Raw genomic sequence first — 18,182 nt, forward strand, 5'->3', positions numbered from 1 at the left:
GGCAAAATTGAGAAATTCACACACACTCAAAAGAGTCTGTAAACTGCTGTGGAAATGTGAAGATCTGAATTTAAGATTAGAAAAATAAGAAACTGAGAGAAACCTCATGTGGCAGATTTACCCATCCCAGTTGCCATGCTTAAGTCAGAGAACATGTATCACTGTAACACCTTCCTCCTGCAGTATTGTCATCTATGGATTAGACTCTCATCAAATCCTGCAGTATCATGTTTCTTGGCCAAATCCACAGCAAGCTTTAAGTGTCAGCTCCACAATTCACTCCTGTTCCTTCTCAGAGCTGAAAATGAGAAAGGTATTGTAGATTCCTTGAACTCTCCCATGGTAAAAGTAAAGGTAAAGGACCTCTCGACTGTTAAGTCCAATCAAACTTGACTATAGGGTGTGGCACTCATCTCGCTTCAGACCGAGGCAGTTGGAGTTTGTCTGCAGACAGCCTTCTGGGTCATGTGGCAAGCATGACTACCGTGACGAGTGCCAGAGCACATGTGCCAGAGCACATGAAAATGCCATTTACCATTGGCTAAGCACCCCTTGAGAGTCCCATGGACTGCAAGAAGATCAAACCTCTCCATTCTTACAGAAATCAGCCCTGAGTGCTCACGGGAAGGACAGATCCTGAAGCTGAGGCTCCAATACTCTGGCCACCTCATGAGAAGAGAAGACTCCCTGGAAAAGACCCTGATGTTGGGAAAGATGGAGGGCACAAGGAGACGGGGTCGACAGAGGATGAGATGGTTGGACAGTGTTCTCGAAGCTACAAACATGAGTTTGACCAAACTGTGGGAGGCAGTGGAACACAGGAGTGCCTGGCGTGCTCTGGTCCATGGGGTCACGAAGAGTTGGACACGACTAGACGACTAAACAACAACAAGAAGAAGCACCCCTGTGCCCCACCCCACCCCATGCTACACCACTGAACTGGTTGGCAACTATGGAAAACAGGATGCTCGACCGCATAAGCCTTTGAGCTGATGCAGCAGAGATCTCGTGTTTTTAAGGAATTTGATGCACAACTGCCCTAGTATCCCAGTGCCCCATGGCCACAGAGCTTCTGCAATTCATTCTCATCTCATTAGAGGTGTTAGTGGTTGAGACGGCAGTATTTGTGTACAGCCTGCCTAATTTGTGTACAGGCACACATGCCTAATGCAAACAGGAACACCAGGGCAAAGGTGTAATGACCCCAGTTGTTGATTGCTGCAAAATATTTTTTTCCCTGCTGTCTTTGTTCTTCTAAGAGCCCAGTGTCATAGGCCTTGCAGAGCAAGGCAGGAAATTAAACAATAACTTGTGTGATTAATGCTAGAGCCTCAGAGAGTGTCCAGAGGGAGCAGAAGGCATCAGAAACAAAGGTCTAAGGACAGCCAAGCAGGTTTAGAGAGAGAGAGCGCTCTATAGCACATAGTTAAGGTTGTTCCGTGCAATCTGTGTGTTCACTCTTTGCATTTAAATTAGGGGTATGCAGTGAATTCAGATGAGCACCGACTCTGGAATCAAAGCAGGCAACTTTGGACATATTTCAGGTGCAATGAAGAACCCGGGCAACCAAATTAGAATCATAGTGTTGGAAGGGGCCACGATGGTCATTTGTTACAACCCACTGCAGGAATCTTTCGCCCAACGTGGAGCTCAAACCCACAACCCTGAGATCAAGATTCCCATGCTCTCCCAACTGAGCTCAGCTGAGCTCCAGTTGCACTCAGTTCAGTTTGAGGAAGGCAGGATTGCGAGGCGAGTCCTCCTGGCCCTACAATGGAAGCCTCGGAGCCAAGGTTGGCCCAATTCATTGAGTATAATGGTCTCAGAAGCCCTATTCACAGTTATTCAAACTGTGTGGACACATGGGTGCATATGCACTTCCCCACAGGGGCGGAGGAAGGGGGTACGGGGGGGCATGCCATCCAGGGTGTCACTACTGAGGGGGGGTGACAAAATGCCGGGCGGCACTCACCGCGGTGCCTGCAGCACACCTGAGCCACGGACCTTTCCTGGGAGTGACATGGTGGCTTGGGCGCCCACAGGCTCCGCGCTGCCCCAAATGGTCTGCCTGCTGCCTCCCCCCCCCCAGCTGTAGGGTGGCTGAGTGGGAAAAGGCAGGCAGACTCCTCGGAGGCCCCACTGAGCATCCTGCCCCGGTTCACCCCGCCCCATGGGTGGCTGGCCCCACCCCTGGGCACAAGGCATGCGCACCACCCCAGGCCTCTGATCAATTTGCTTCACCGCTGCTTCCAGAGCCAGGTAGAGGCCCGGGCCAGGTAGATAATGTCCCCCCCTTTTTTCTCTTGTGCTGACAGCCATGGCCCCAGGGAATCTGCCCACCACGACTGCCGCATTTGCGCCTCTGTGTTCACCACAGTGCATCCCCTGAGGTTGTGAATATGCTGACCGAGGCCCCCTTTGGAATCGGAGGCCCAGGCCAAGTGGCCCATATGCCCCCCCCCTCTGTCTGGGCCTGGCTGCTTCCCCACCCGTGATGCCTCCTGCCCCCAATACCCAAATAAGAAGGGTTTACAAAAGAGGGCAAGATACTAGTTGCGTTCAGCTGGATGTGGTTAGACTCTCCCTTCAAACATTTGGCCTCAATGTATGAAAAGTTGGTGGGGACAAGCCCTCACAGAGTCATTAGGGACATGTCTAGCACATACACACACGCACACTCACATGCTCCAAAGCACAGTTTATAAGCTTTTATAACAGCTGTGGAGAACCCGAGATCCAAAGCCAAATGTGGCCCTCCCAGTCTATCTGGCCCTGTGGACTTTTCCCAGGCCACACCTTTCCCTAGCTCTTCTCCACACCCTTTGTGTAGTTTTGCCTTCTTGGAATGAGTCCTTGAACTGGGATAATCATGCCTTGTACACGCCTGGATGGAGACTGGAGAGATCTGTCTGAAACCTCTGACTTTTGTGTGGCTGAAATGTAGCTATATCACCACAATTTCTCCACCTAGATCTTCCCCAGAGTCCATCCACGTTTGCCTCTGGTCCTTGACCACCACTGGAACGTGGCTCCTAGGAGATCATTCATGATGGAATGTGGCCCTTGAGCAGCAAAGCTTTTCCCACTCCTGCTCTATAACTTAGAGAATTGGCATGAACTGAATTCTGACACATGGGTCTGAGCTCCGTAAATTTGCTCCTAAATTGCTAGCTGTGTACAGTGCTTGAAGATCCCACTTCTGAGAGTTGCCTCCTGGGTTTGCTAGTTCATTTGCTCACCTGGCTGGGTTCTTGTGCCTTTAAGGGCTGCCCAAGATGCAGAAATTAAATAGATGTGGCATGTCCACAGCATCCCATCTGTGTCCAGAGAATGTCTGCCTGTTCTTTCATTTTCTCATTTGTTGAATTAACATTTTATCAAGATTTTGACAGAAAGGGGAAGGGGAAACTGTTGCAGGAGGCAAAAGGACCATGGAAAATAATCAGTGAGCAAGGCTATCATCTCAATAATCCACAAACTCTATCTGCGACTCCAATAACAACAAAACCATATTCGTGCCCATGTTCTTTCTGGAAAGTAATGAAAGCCTTCTGTCTCACAGCCCAGATCTTATGCAGAGTTAATTTGATCAGTCTAGTGATTCTCTGCAGAACTGTCAACTCCCAAAGCTTCCTTAACAGGTTGAATGTCCACCTGTCAGGTTCCTGGTTAAAGGCTCAGAACCAGTGCTTTTCTTCTAGAGAAAAGGTGCCAGTATTTTGTACCCTTGGGTGTCCCTAGGAAAAAAGCACAGCTCAGAACACTTACCAGAAACAGAAACAAAAAGACCCAATGGCAGCTCTAATCCATGCCCAAGGTTCACACAGGAAGACTTCTCTAAGCTTCTCTTTACTTATGAACATTTGTACATGATAACGAAATGGTTTTTAATATGTCAGCAAGGTGTCTTGAGCAAGAGTCCATTTTCTGCTAGGGCCCGTTTCACCTCTGCAATGCCAAACCTGTGTCCAAAAGGTGGGATATGCTAATTATTTCACATATCTTCTGCACTAGATCTAAGCAAACCTACAGTCATAGTTGGTTGGTTTGAAGCAACAATAACACCTGCATAGGTGTGTCCACTCTCTCTCCTGCCAAACCCTTCCAGATCACTAGGAAGCAAAAGCTTAGGCTGGAACCAATAGGTGAACTTCCACTTTTGGAACAGAACTTCCTCTCCTTGCCATTGCAATCACCCAGTAGTTATGGATATGCTTATTGTCTGTTAATATCCTCTATTAATCTTAATTATCTACCCTGATGCCTGTGAGTATGGGTCTCTCGAATTGCTTCTTTGTATGTGGAGAAGGGAGGAGACTCTTGAGAGTCCCATGGACTGCAAGAAGATCAAACGCATCCATTCTTAAGGAAATCAGCCCTGAGTGCTCACTGGAAGGACAGATCATGAAGCTGAGGCTCCAGTACTTTGGCCACCTCATGAGAAGAGAAGACTCCCTGGAGAAGACACTGATGCTGGGAAAGATGGAGGGCACAAGGAGAAGGGGGCGACAGAGGACAAGATGGTTGGATAGTGTTTTCGAGGTTACCAGCATGAGTCTGACCAAACTGCGGGAGGTAGTGGAGGACAGAGGTGCCTGGCGTGCTCTGGTCCATGGGGTCACGAAGAGTCGGACACGACTAAATGACTAAACAACAACATGTGGAGAAGGGTTTCCTTTGTGTCTGTCCTGGACCAACTGCAAATCAAATCAAATTGTCGTAGGCTGCTTTGGATATTTCCCAAACAATCCCTAGCATCAGCGCCTTCTGTCCCAACTGCAATGTTCTTACAAGTCTCCCTGGTTGATTGGAAAGATTGGGACATTTGCGAGTACAACAGATTGTCTGATTATCCCTTGAGATGCCCTCAGTTGAACCCAACTAATAGCACGCAGCAAATACCAGCTAAATGAAATGCCCAGTGTATGTGCCACAGATTCTGAAATACAACACACACAGAGACACAAACATGTCCATGGGGGTATGCATACTAGGGTTGTGCACGGGCCCCCAAGTTCCCCTTGTATCTGTTTCTGTGCTTAAAAAACAACAACTCCTCTGATCTGAATCACTCTGTGCTCTCCCTGTTTCAATCTCTGATTTAGATTCGGAGCTACTTTCACACACATTCACACAGAGAGACAAAATCTGACTATAACCTTTTCCCCATTTTTTGGCAGAAGCAGATGAAATTTGCAGGCACAGGAGCCCCCCGCCAGAATGGATTAAGCCTGCCAAATTGCAGATTGAAGTTCCTATTCCTCCATAATCCATATTAGGATGATACATTTCTTAGGCGAACTAAACCTCCAAAACCAGACAGGGATCAGCTTTTGTCTCTTCCTCTTTCTTACTTTAAAATAATTAAGAGGTGGCCAGGTGGTGTGTATTCTAACTTGATTTTGAGTGGACAAAGGGAGAAGAGGGAGCAGACTGCGGGGGGGGGAGGTGTTGGAAGCCAAGCAGGTAACAGGATTTAGTGAGCAAGAAGAGGCTATGGCAGAGAGCAGCCCAGAATCAGAGGCAGGAGTGGAGGAATGGGGTCAGGAGACAGAGATGAGGTGGGCTGCTGAAGAATCTAGGGAGCCTTTACCTCCTGCTGTGACCAGCTCCCCCACCCCCCATGGTCTCCCATTACACAAAGGGGAATGATGAGAGCTGAGCAAAGGGAGACAAGATGAAGGAGACTCAGGTTGTTGTGGAAGGACCTGGAGGAGTCCCTTTGGAGAGCGGTGGGAAGGCGGGGACCTTCAGTCCTCACAAATGCCTCACTGGGGCACGATCTCACCTGAAACCGTGCAAGAGCTTGCATGCTCCATGAGATCTCAGAAGATCTTGGCAGAAATTGGTGCCAATGCCGGTGCCACTTCTCTGCTGCTGGTGTAGGTAGCAGGGCAAGCAGGGCACCATTGGTGGTGGTGCCTTGGGAGCTTTTGTCACCTGAGGCCTCACCCCACCTAGTGGACTGGCCCTGAGTCAGGATCCAGTATCTGCAGTACATTTCTTGTGCATGATGAGCGTATCCTCCTCCTCATGCATAAGAAACAATAGTGGAAAAGATTGCCATACATAAGATGTGCATTCACAGGCATGACCTACATGCTCCAACATCACCCCATTATAATCACTTAAAGGAAAAGAATAATGGGAATTGGGCTTGAGTGCATAGGGTTTATGGATGCTGGGATGTACTAAAAGGGACAGCACCCAGTTAATTTACTGTGCCTGACTATGGAGTCCATGAATGTATGCATATTATTTTGACAGTGCTGGCCATTTTAAAAAAATCATCAAAGAAGCAGCTGGAACCAGTGGAAAACCAACTGTTTCTGGAAAGTGCAGATAGGAGGTGCCTGCCGTATCTCAACATGAATGCTATCCACAGAAGAGGGGCAGCCACACTAAAAGTCCTCGTCTGAGCTAGTGCAGAGCAGGTTTCTGAGATATTTGAAAATCGCAAGAGAGAGACTCCTGCAGACCACAGTGATCTACTGGGTATTTAAGGGATAAGGTACTCTCTCCCTTCTTATGGATCTAGCATCCCATGTGCAAATGGAAAGGCTATGTATTTTGGATCACTTTTCTCAAACAGCATTCTTCTGTTAAGTTGGAAGTACAGTGGTACCTTGGTTCTCAAACATAATCCGTTCCAGAAGTCCGTTCCAAAACCAAAGCGTTCCAAAACCAAGGTGCGGTTTCCCATGCAAAATGGATTAATCCGTTCCAAATTTTTAAAAACAACCCCTAAAACAGCAATTTAACATGAATTTTACCATCTAACAAGACCATTGATCCATAAAATGAAAGCAATAAACAATGTACTGCAGTCACACAATCAATCAATCAGTAGCTGAACTGGGTTTCACACCGTCACACACAAAAAGAGCAATAAAAACGCAAAATAAATAGCAAAAACAGACAGACCTCAGCATAACACTCAAATCGGAAATATGGCACTCAAAACGGAAGCATAACACTCAAAACGGAGCACGTTCGGCTTCTGAAAAAGGTTCGCAAACCTGAACACTTACTTCTGGGTTTGCAGTGTTTGGGTTCCAAGATGTTTGAGTACAAAGGCATTTGAAAACCAAGGTACCACTGCAGTCCTTCTGAGGGTAGAAGTGAGACTCGCAGTTGTTTGTTGAATTTATACCCTACCCTTCCGCTCGGAGGAGCCCAGGGCCATTCCAGTTAGCGGAAGAGCCTCTCTAGATCAAAGACAGGGGGCAAGACCTGGTCAGAGCTTCATACGCACAATCCTCCAGCTTTTAGAAAATTGCACAGCTTGCAAAATTCAGCTTGCAATTTCTGTTTCATTTAGGACAGATTATAGCGAAGCGCAGAAGAAACTCAAGCCCGCATTGCCAAAGGGAGAGGCCCAGCGAACGATTCTGCTCTGCTGGGGTCAGATGGGCTTTATGCAAAGGCTCCTGTCACTGCTGATGAAGATCTTGGGGTTACATCCACTTTGTGTGTGTGGTTTGTGTGTTGGCTTAGCCCAGATCACCGGATCAGATAGTATAAGAGCCACACGCTAGAAATATGATACCGTGCAACCGCCAGGTTATAAAAATCTGAGCAATTCTTAAGGAGAGACGCTATAAGCAAGAGTGGATTCTATATAACTGTAACTTAAAAGGTTGACCTTCTTCCCCGCGGAATCAACACACATGCACAAATCCACGCCTACAAAACCATATTTTCAACGATGCTGATCCTATGGATTACTGGCTTGGGCTTTTGCACACACACACAAAAAAGTTGCTAGGCAACCAGCCAGGGGTTGCTATGGCATTTTCGAGTAGAGCAGCTGGGCCAATCAGTGCTAACTGTGAGCTAGTGAAGGCGTAAAACCTCTAAATTTAATGTCAGTGCAGACAGGAAGGGAAGCTGTTGAGGCATTGTATGATGCTGATCGTGTGCTTGCTAAATGCGGACAACATGGCCCCTGTGATTAGGACCAGCACACTAATGAATATTCATTGGGCTGATTAAAGCAAAGTCAATTAACTACTTGACTGCTCTTTTTTTTTTTTAAGCATCCCAAACTTGATTATATTCTTCCTTGCTTTTCACCATTTGAGGACCAGAGATACTCCTTGCCGTTATTTCTCTCCCTCCCTGTTTCCTAGTGATTGCTATGTGTATTTCTTGCTTTATTGTTGTTGTTTTTTTACTGACAATCACACCTCCTATTCCAGGTTTTTACAGGGGTTTTTTTGTTTTTTAATAAAGAAAAAAATCACCAGCAAACTTGGCTCGTCTATAGGGTTACTGCCTTCTGTTACTGGTAAGTTGAGGCTGTCATAGTTTGCCTTAAGTTCCTTTAAAACATGAAGGAGATTTAAATACCAAAATACTGCAATAACACAAACACATAAATTTGCACCTCTCTCAAGTTCCAAGACAGGGGAGATCTCAGCAGAGGTCAAGGGCAGTATAGTTTTGAAATAAGCGTCTGTTAAAACAAGGCAAAATGGCAAGATAGCCACCTTTTAAAAATAGGAATATTGTGGTAAATCAAATAATATCTCAAAGACATCAAAGTCTTCTAGAGATACATTGTTGTTTTTTAAAAAAGGAAAATGAGATTATAGTACATATAGACGCTTCTGTAATTATACATTTTTCCCCCAAAATATTCTCTCAAAAACATGTCATCCAAGAAATTAAAGTTACACTTCTGTAGAATCCTATTTCTTGCCCTGCTATCAACATGAATAATTCCTGGTGTTTTGTAAGCACCATTCAGACAAATATAAAAATAGATGGTGTGTGTGTGTGTTATGACCTTTCCTATCTTAATTTGCAAATTCTCCAATTTTAATGGGAATGTTTTTCTTCATGTGGTATTTATAATCTAAATGGAGACTCTCCGATGAGAGACACTGCTCTGAGTCTTCTTCTGTGTGAGATATATTAATAGGTGCAATTAATATAAGCAATAGACTGGAGAAGAAGAAGAAGAAGAAGAAGAAGAAGAAGAAGAAGAAGAAGAAGAAGAAGAAGAAGAAGAAGAAGAAGAAGAAGAAGAAGAAGAAGAAGCAGCTTCCATTATAATTGACCCATTGTCTTTAGGAAATATTGAATTAAAATAATACAGAAAGCTGGCAAAACTGACATCAAAACACAGATTTTTAAAGGGATTCTCAACCATTCTATGACTACATTTATAAATTTGGAGAAACTAAAAAACTAAAAAGCAAGCAAACACCTGTTTACTTTTGACCCCTCCTCCCGTCTACCAAAATGGCCTTGATCAGATTTCTGGGTGGCTGAAGGAGCAGAGACAAGTGAATTTGAGGCAAGGAGTGAACAGGAAATTTAACCCATAAAGGTTTAGAAGGAAAATGTGGATTTGCAGGTGTGAGAGAGAATTGGGACATTTAATCTATGTAGGTGCTAAAATTGTATGATGTTGTGTTAGGGGGAGAGAAATGCATGTAGCTTTATATTATACAATGTTAGCAGTGGAATGTTTTAAAGGTTAGTAGAAAAAGTTAACACTATGTGCTTTGACATTATTACTTTTTGCCCAACTCTCTCTCGCCCTCTCTCCCATCCACTTCAAGCTTAGTTCCCCCTACCCTCTGAATCTGAAATTATAGCGAATGTCCAAAATTTGGGGAATATAGACATTGACATTTGAATTCTGACAACCACAAATTCCACAAATGTGTTATTGCTGGCAATCATGTTTCAATAACTTATCCGTTTCCGAGTTTTGTCGGCCTTCAAAAATTCTGTTTGAGACTGTCAACGTTTACGCATGAATGTTGTCATTTGCCAAATGTTGGATATTAACTACAACGTAGGATAACATGTACATATTATTATGGCAATAATTATTTCCTGTAGACTGACTTCAAATAAAATGTGAACGCACAACTACAGACTCTTTCCCCCCCTCACAACTACCCTAGAGTAAATAGACTGCAAATTTCGACATATGTGCAAATACAATAAATCCACGAGGCATAACACATGCACAAAAATAACAATAAAAAAATATTTTTCATTCCCATGAAAATTACACTATATCAGCACCAGGCCTGTATTATGAAAACTATACCGTTTGCGTTTATTACTTTTTTATTTCTTAAATTTCTATCCCGCCCTTCCTGAAAAAAGGAGTCTAGCTGGCAAACAGCAATTAAAATCAAAGCAAAGCACATTTAAAATATTGAAAAGCAATTTAAAAACCCAGAAACATTTTAAAAATGTTGAAGAGCATGTCAGCCGCATATCCTTGCAGCTAATAAATTTCAAGGTTTCCAGGAACAGTATCTTTCAGCCAGCAGATGCCAGGGTGAACAGGAATGTTTCCAAGTTCCTCCTGAAAGTTAATGATAAGAGAAACAAACCCACCTCACCAAGGAGGTCCTTTCACAAATAGGGAACCACCACCAAGAAAGCCCTGTAATGGGTTGGCGCAGGCCAGGCAAGGATGGCACCACCAACATAGGGGCGGAGGAAGGGGGTGTGGTGGGGGTGGGTAGCCCTGGGTGTCAGCACTGAGTGGGGTGACAAAATGCCGGGTGGCACTCACCACAGGGCCTGCAATGCGCCCGAGCCATGCGTCTCTCCTGGGAGAAGAAGAAGAAGAAGAGTTTGGATTTGATATCCCGCTTTATAACTACCCGAAGGAGTCTTAAAGCGGCTAACATTCTCCTTTCCCTTCCTCCCCCACAACAAACACTCTGTGAGGTGAGTGGGGCTGAGAGACTTCAGAGAAGTGTGACTAGCCCAAGGTCACCCAGCAGCTGCATGTGGAGGAGCGCGGAAGCGAACCCAGTTCACCAGATTACGAGTCCACCGCTCTTAACCACTACACCACGCTGGTTGATGGGTTGGCTTGGGCACACACAGGCTCCGTTCTGCCCAAACGGTTCGCCCGCTGCCTCCCCCCCAGCTCTAGGACAGCTGAGTGGGAGGAGGCAGGCAGACCCTGGAGGCCCACAGTGCACCCAGTCCCTATGAGCAGCTCGCCCCAGGCGCCCAAGCGGCTTCTTCCACCACTGCACCAACAGGACCTCCCCTGCTGATTGCAGGACCCAAGATGGTTGGTGTTCAGTAACTGCATTGTCTTATCTTTGTTGTGTTGCCACTGGGATATTTTAAAAACAGTGGACCTGAGGACTGGCTGTGCAATGTTTTTACAGGGGTGCAAAGCAAGCGTCACTGTGAGCACCACCAGCAGCAAAATATGAGAAGGGCGCTGGGTTTCTCAGCCAAGTCTGTTTCCTATCACCTCGCATTATTTCAGATGTTTGAGCTTCAGCTATCCACAACAGCTCCAGGCGGATGGAACATGTGCAGGATTGGCCCTTGGGGTACGCTTGCTTTTATTTAGTGAAACTGGAAGACACAACACAACAGTTTTAAATTGCAGAGTAGCTAAACAGAAAAGGAAAAGGAAAAACCAACAATTTTCAAGCTTTCTCATCCCAAACTGCCTAATTCAGACAAAAGCTTGGATTTGCTCCGGTGGTTACTCTTACAGGGAGCGGTGTCAATCGTTCTCAAAGCTTGTTGCAACCTTTGCCAACCTGGTGCTCTCCAGATGTTTTGGACTCCAACTCCCATCAGCCCCAGCCACCACATCTGGAAGACCTCAGGCTGACAAATTCCGACTTCATGGCTTCATCGTCTACTGCAAAGCACGAACCGTTTTTGACATAACCGGGAGTGTCTCTGTGAGTGAAAGAATATCTAGGCTGCATGCGGAATGAGCTTGGGGGATCTTCTTAATGCTATGCAGTCTGTGGAGAAAAAACCCCGCCCCTCTAGCCAACAAAGAGGTAGGCTTCAGAATCGCTTGGCCATAGGAGGCCACGGTATTAGCATGGAGGGGTGACAGAGGGTCAGGATTAAGACGCATTAACAACCTCATGCAAGGGAATCCCTCCCAGCACCTGCTAGCTTTCTCAATCTCTGCGTTCCATGAGCATCAAATGTTCCTGTAGCGGAAGGTTGGGTTTATCTTCAATGCATGTTTTTTAAATCCTAAACATTCTGTTTCCTGGGAAGGCGACTTGTCCAAACGACACAGCTCTCAATCCCTCCCCCCAATAAATAAATACCTCCTGCTAGCAGTCCAACAGCTACCAAGCTTCAAAAGATGAATAGGTTTTCAACTGACTATACTAGCCAGGTCAGAAGCTAGAGACGAGTGGTAACCCCCCCAAAAAAAGAGCTGGAAAGGGGGTCACTTGGCACTTTGGGGAGTGGTAGACAGGCTGCTGGTTTTATTTCATTGTTCAAGAAACCTACAAAACCTATTGCACCAGAGAAAGATCCCCCCCACACACACACACTTCCACTTTATCTCGGCTAGAAGTTGCTAGTCAATTTCTTTCCCTGCGCAAATTTCATTAAGCAACAATGAAATATTCAAGCACAGAATCCATTGCTTGAAGCCAGGAGAATTCTCGCAGAAATTTAATGAAATATAAGGAAAAAATCAGAGCTCAGGTCCTAAGCCTGGTTTCTGAGCTGCAGCCATTTCCTTCCCCCACCCCCAAGACAGTAAGGTGAATTAAGGTCAATGGTGTCAGCAAAACACATCCAGTCTCAATTCCGAATTCCTTTCCTTCCAGACATTTAATTCAATCCCTTTAATTGTTCTTAAAAAGTGGTTTTCAGTGGCCAGGATTTTTCAAATACACTTTAAAGTCCCATTGATTCTTCGGAAGGTATGTTTAGAATTCTAAAGCGAGCTCCGTCGTTTCTATTTTTCAGAAATACCATAGTTACCTGTACAGCTGTTCAAGGCTGAATCTGATGTTTCTTCTTCTAGCATGATGATTAATACACATGATTTGTGGGGGAGGGGAGTACACATGTTATAGGGTGACCATCTGTCTTCCTTTACTGCGGACAACCCTCTGTTTCAGTCCTTTAGGAATATGAGATTCCCCTTTTATAGAATGGTAGAATGGTGCAGTGGGTTAAACCACAGAGCCTAGGACTTGCTGATCAGAAGGTCGGCAGTTCGAATCCCCGTGACGGGGTGAGCTCCCGTTGCTCAGTCCCTGCTCCTGCAGTTCGAAAGCATGTCAAAGTGCAAGTAGATAAATAGGTACCGCTCCGGCAGGAAGGTAAACAACGTTTCTGTGCGCTGCTCTGGTTCGCCAGAAGCGGCTTAGTCATGGTGGCCACATGACCCGGAAGCTGTACGCCGGCTCCCTTGGCCAGTAATGCGAGATGAGCGCCGCAACCCCAGAGTCGCTCACGACTGGACCCAATGGTCAGGGGTCCCTTTACCTTTACCAGAGTTGGAAGGGACCCAGGGGTCATCTAGTCCTGCTGAGGGCCTGAAGGGCCCTGCCCTTGCCTCTTTCCACCTGGCCTAGGGCGGGGCCTGACAGGCTTCACGAGGACTGTGGCTGCTGCTCAGCAGAGAGGGCGCCTCTTTTAAATTGTTTTTAATTTCCATCTGTGTTGTTTCTAATGAGACCATCTTGCCTGTGAGCCCTGGAAGACTTGCACCCTGCCTTGCTGGCCTTTTCCCATCTGGCCTGGGAGAGTGGAGTGCGGACTGATTCCAGCTACAAAAGCTGAGGCTGTTGAACAAATTCTTGGGCTGGAGTACTGTTTACGGGGGGGTTGAGTGAGCTTCTTGCTGTTATTGATATTATTGTTGTATCTATAGTTTTAGATCTTATGATTTATGTGGAAATTGTTTCCATTTGGTTGTGTACTTCTTGATGTGTTTTATTCATTGTTTATGACTTCTGTTTTGTTTGTAATTATGTAAATCTTGTCTTGTTGTCTTGAGCATCGTTTCAACTATGGAAAGGCGGCATACAAGTAAAATGATGGTGTTGGTGATGATACTCCAACCCACTGCAATGCAGGAATCTCAAATCCTTTTATCCTTCAAATCTTTTGTGGACAGTCCTCTAGTCTAACTTCCACAATGCAGAAATCTCAACTAGATCATCCACAACAGATGGCCATCCAACCTCTACTTAGAAACCTTCAAGGAAGAAGAGTCCACCACCTCTCGCTGGAGTCTGCTCCACCGTCAAACCACTCTTACCTTCAGAAAGCTATTCCTTATGATGAGCTGGAATCTCCTTTCTTGTAACTTAAATTCATCAGTTCAGGTCCTAGCATTTGGAGCAGGAGAGAACAAGCTTGCTCCATCTTCCATGTGAGGGAGCTGGGTATGTAGGTTTAGCCTGGAAAAGAGGAGATTGAAACCGTAGATAGCTTAAACAGCCAAAGGCCTAGTTACAGAGAAACCATGTAGGCTTAGAATCCAAAGGAGTATATAAGATCACACTGTAAAAATGAAATTATCCTGGCAGAATTGAATGATACTTGTGTATAATAAATAATTGGAAAAATATCTTAGAAAAATATGCAGAAAGATCTATAAAATAAACTGCGATAAAATCAAGATATTAGAAAAAGTACAACGAGAATGATTGGAAGTTTTTGTTCTAGAAGACTTTATTGGTCAAGATATGATAATATAACCGATATTCTTTTATGTTAATGTTAATTCTTCTTTGCTTTTAATTTTTATTCTTGTTATTCCTTTTTCATTTTTGTGTGAAATTCTGTTGTAACTATTTGTAATGTATTTGTAGGATAGTATTTTAAATCAATAAAGATATATTCTTTAAAAAAGAAAAAAAGAAACCGTAGATAGCTTAAACAGCCAAAGGCCTGGCTACATGTAGGCTTAGAATCCAAAGCCACGAGCCTTACAAATATGGAGAAACATTTTTTCCCCTCAATAGCAATGGGACATCTGTGTACTTTGTTTACTCTTTTTAAGCCATGCTAGTAATGTGTGAATGAGACAGAATGGGAAGTAGTAAAAGAACTTGGTAGATCCAGCTTCCCAGCTTTAAACTCTTCTACAAGCTACACAAACTATAAACCAACCAATTTTAGTTTTTAAAACCCAGTAAGAAGAGGGGTTTCTTAAAATAAAAAAGCAGGTACAACCAAACTATGTATCTAACATAATGTGTACTTTGCTATATTGATTACAAATAAATAAGACATAATACAAAAAGGAATACCTTTGCTAGATCAGTTTATTGTATTCTTCCATACACACCCCCTACTCCAGACAACAAATAATATGTTTTTAAAAAGCCTACCATATGAAGGGTAAAAAGTGCAGGGTAAAAAGTGCATTGCAAAAAACTTTTTTTAAAGGTTTGAGCAGGTTTCGATGGCCAAATGTGTTTTATACATACACACACACACACATTTGCAGTTTTAGTTTTCTTCTTTTTGCAAACCACTTAACTAGGCAAAAGGAGAGATAGTTCTATCCCCTACCATATCAGGTAATTCTGAATCTAGAATGTGTGCAGAGGAAGAACGACAAAGATGATTAAGGGGCTGGAAACCAAGGAACAGTTGAGGGAGTTGAATATGTTTAGCCTGGAGAAGAGGAGATGGAGAGGTGACATGATAGCCATCTTCAAATATCTAAAGGGCTACCACGTGGAAGATGGAGCAAGCTTGTTTTCTTCTGCTCCAGAGGGTAGGACATGAACCAATGGATTCAAATTACAAGGAAGAAGATTCCAACTAAACATTAGTATGAATTTTCTGGTGGCAAGAGCTGTTTGACCATGGGACAGATTCCCTCAGAAGGTGGTGGACTATACTTCCTTGGAGGTTTTTAAGCAGAGGTTGGATGGCCATATATCAGGGATTCTTTAGTTGTGATTCCTTGGGATCCCTTCCAACCATGCAATTCCACAATTCTATATTCTTCTGACCGTGGAGAGGGGATGATCATCATGGCTAGTAATCATTTATAAAATAACCCTCTATGAATTTGCCTTAGTTCTCATGGATATCTTAGGAAAATATCTCTGTTGACTCCCTCAACCTACCATCCTTTACCATTTTCACCAGAGGTTTCCAGCATTGCCATTGTGTATTTGGAAATCTGAGATCTTCTCAGATATAACCACCTTTGTGTCAACATAGCAAATGACTCTAATTAGGCTGGAGGTGGAGTGAAAATGCTTAATTCATTCTGATGAGGCAGAAGAAAGAGCTAAAATGCTTATAGACAATGGGTGAACAGGGAGATATAATGCTGAACGCCAGGTTTATATGCAAATTGCAGCAGAATTTCCCTCCCTCCACCATCTTGCTCATCCCTGTTGTCCCCTCCCATTGCAATAACCATCTGCAGTAATTAGAAAAGAAAGAAGGTGGATTGGTGGCAGTGGTGGCGAGGTGAGAGGTGTCTGACTACAGAGGGGTGCAGGAAAAAAGATGGTTACTTGTCTTTCTTATTATGGCATCCCTCTTTGACCAAGAACAACACCTTTATAATCCTTGCTGCCTTGAAAGGTACAGTAACACATGCATGGCTGTGTTAACCAGACAATGGGCCAACCTCAGTGTGTACCGTATTTTTTGCTCTATAAGACTCACTTTTCCCCTCCTAAAAAGTAAGGGGAAATGTGTGTGCGTCTTATGGAGCGAATGCAGGCTGCGCAGCTATCCCAGAAGCCAGAACAGTAAGAGGGATTGCTGCTTTCACTGAGCAGTGATCCCTCTTGCTGTTCTGGCTTCTGAGATTCAGAATTTTTTTTTCTTGTTTTCCTCCTCCAAAAACTAGGTGCGTCTTGTGGTCTGGTGCATCTTATAGAGCGAAAAATACGGTACAGTGGTGCCTCGCAAGACGAAATTAATTCGTTCCGCGAGTCTTTTCGTCTTGCATGGTTTTTCGTCTTGCGAAGCTCGGTCAGTCACAACTGCACCTCTTCAAGCGGTTGTAAGAAAAAAGGAAACAAACTCGCAAGACGTTTTCGTCTTGCGAAGCATGCCCATAGGGAAAATCGTCTTGCAAAGCAACTCAAAAAACGAAAAACTCTTTCGTCTTGCGAGTTTTTCGTCTTCTGAGGCATTCGTCTTGCGAGGTACCACTGTATATCATCTCCACCTCAACAGTAGATTTTTAAATTTAATTTTTTTAAATTAAAAAGGGAAATTCGAGGAGGAGAATTGAGGAAGTCTGAACATTTCCTTTTCGGAAACAATATCTCCCACCAGAATTAGGAGGATAAAATCACCTGCACAAATTTTATGTGCCCCAAAGAGAGAAGCACTCACAAAAATCAACAGTGTACCTATGGAGGAAAATTCTCCACTCAAAGTTTGAGTGCAGATACCTGATCACCATAGCCCACAGCGCAGCCATCACTGGAGAGCTGGTAAAAAAAAAAGGTAAAGGACCCCTGGATGGTTAAGTCCAGTCAAAGGCAACTATGGGGTTGCAGTGCTCATCTCGCTTTTCAGGCTGAGGGAGCTGGCATTTGTCCACAGACAGCTTTCCAGGTCGTGGCCAGCATGACTAAACCACTTCTGGTGCAACGGAACATCGTGATGGAAGCCAGAGTGCACAGAAACACTGTTTAACTTCCCACCGCAGTGGTACCTATTTATCTGCTTGCACTGGTGTACTTTTGAACTGCTAGGTTGGCAGAAGCTGGGACAGAGCAATGGGAGCTCAACTCATCAAGCAGATTTGAACCACCGACCTTCCGATCGACTGGAGAGCTGGTAGAAGCTGCTTTCAGTCAGAGGTATTCATTGTTATATGTAAATCTAGTCTTTCCTCCTAGGAGGTTAAGGATCAACAGAAATAAAGTGTCTGGATCAAGGGAAGTAATAATACCACTCTATTCTGCCTTGGTATGACCACACCTGGAGTCCTGTGTCCAATTCTGGGCACTACAGTTTAAGAAGGTGTCGGGGAACTGCCATCAGAACGAGAGGAGGAGGAGGGGCTCCACGATGATGCTGGAGAGGGGCCAAGTAGGGAGAGAGGCAGGTCTCCTGTTGGGGAAGAAATTCAGCGCGACACCAGGGATGGAGGGGGGCCAATGGGGGAAGTGGAGAGCAGGCTCAGAGACTCTTCACTGGACACCAGCGGAGAGAGCACAGGTCCTCCGCTACCCACGCCCACCCTGCGCAGAAGGCTTCCGCGCAGGGAGGCTAGGAGGAGACTGGGCATCAAACAACTTTTATGTTGGAAAAGGTTGAAGAAACGCCCACTGTCGGATTCTGCCAGCGACTGAGCAGCCACGAAGTGAGGGGGCTGTCCAGCCAGGAAAGGTTTAACCAGGCCACCTACCCAGGAGTGGCGGCAACTTACGCACGAGCAACCCCATAACCATTAGAGAAGG

The 18,182-nt window shown here is 44.9% G+C and overlaps 2 long non-coding RNA genes across 9 annotated transcripts in view; both read right to left on the reverse strand.

Moving 5' to 3' along the window:
* Window positions 1–18,182, reverse strand: part of LOC128416566 (uncharacterized) — a 147,017-nt gene that overhangs the window by 74,395 nt on the left and 54,440 nt on the right. For 7 of the 8 annotated variants that reach the window (XR_008331251.1, XR_008331246.1, XR_008331247.1 and 4 more), the window contains exon 2: window positions 14,045–14,186. This is a non-coding gene — a long non-coding RNA (uncharacterized LOC128416566). Of the gene's footprint in view, window positions 1–8,389; window positions 8,459–14,044; window positions 14,187–18,182 lie in introns of all 8 variants that reach the window. The other variant, XR_008331248.1, reaches the window with a different exon arrangement.
* On the reverse strand, window positions 3,834–5,110 carry LOC128416567 (uncharacterized). Its single transcript, XR_008331252.1, has 2 exons — window positions 4,653–5,110; window positions 3,834–4,292 (listed from the first exon to the last, which is right to left on the reverse strand). It is a non-coding gene; the product is annotated as an uncharacterized LOC128416567 (long non-coding RNA).

This window comes from Podarcis raffonei, chromosome 6, assembly GCF_027172205.1.
Source record: "Podarcis raffonei isolate rPodRaf1 chromosome 6, rPodRaf1.pri, whole genome shotgun sequence".
NCBI classification, from domain to species: Eukaryota; Metazoa; Chordata; class Lepidosauria; order Squamata; family Lacertidae; genus Podarcis; species Podarcis raffonei.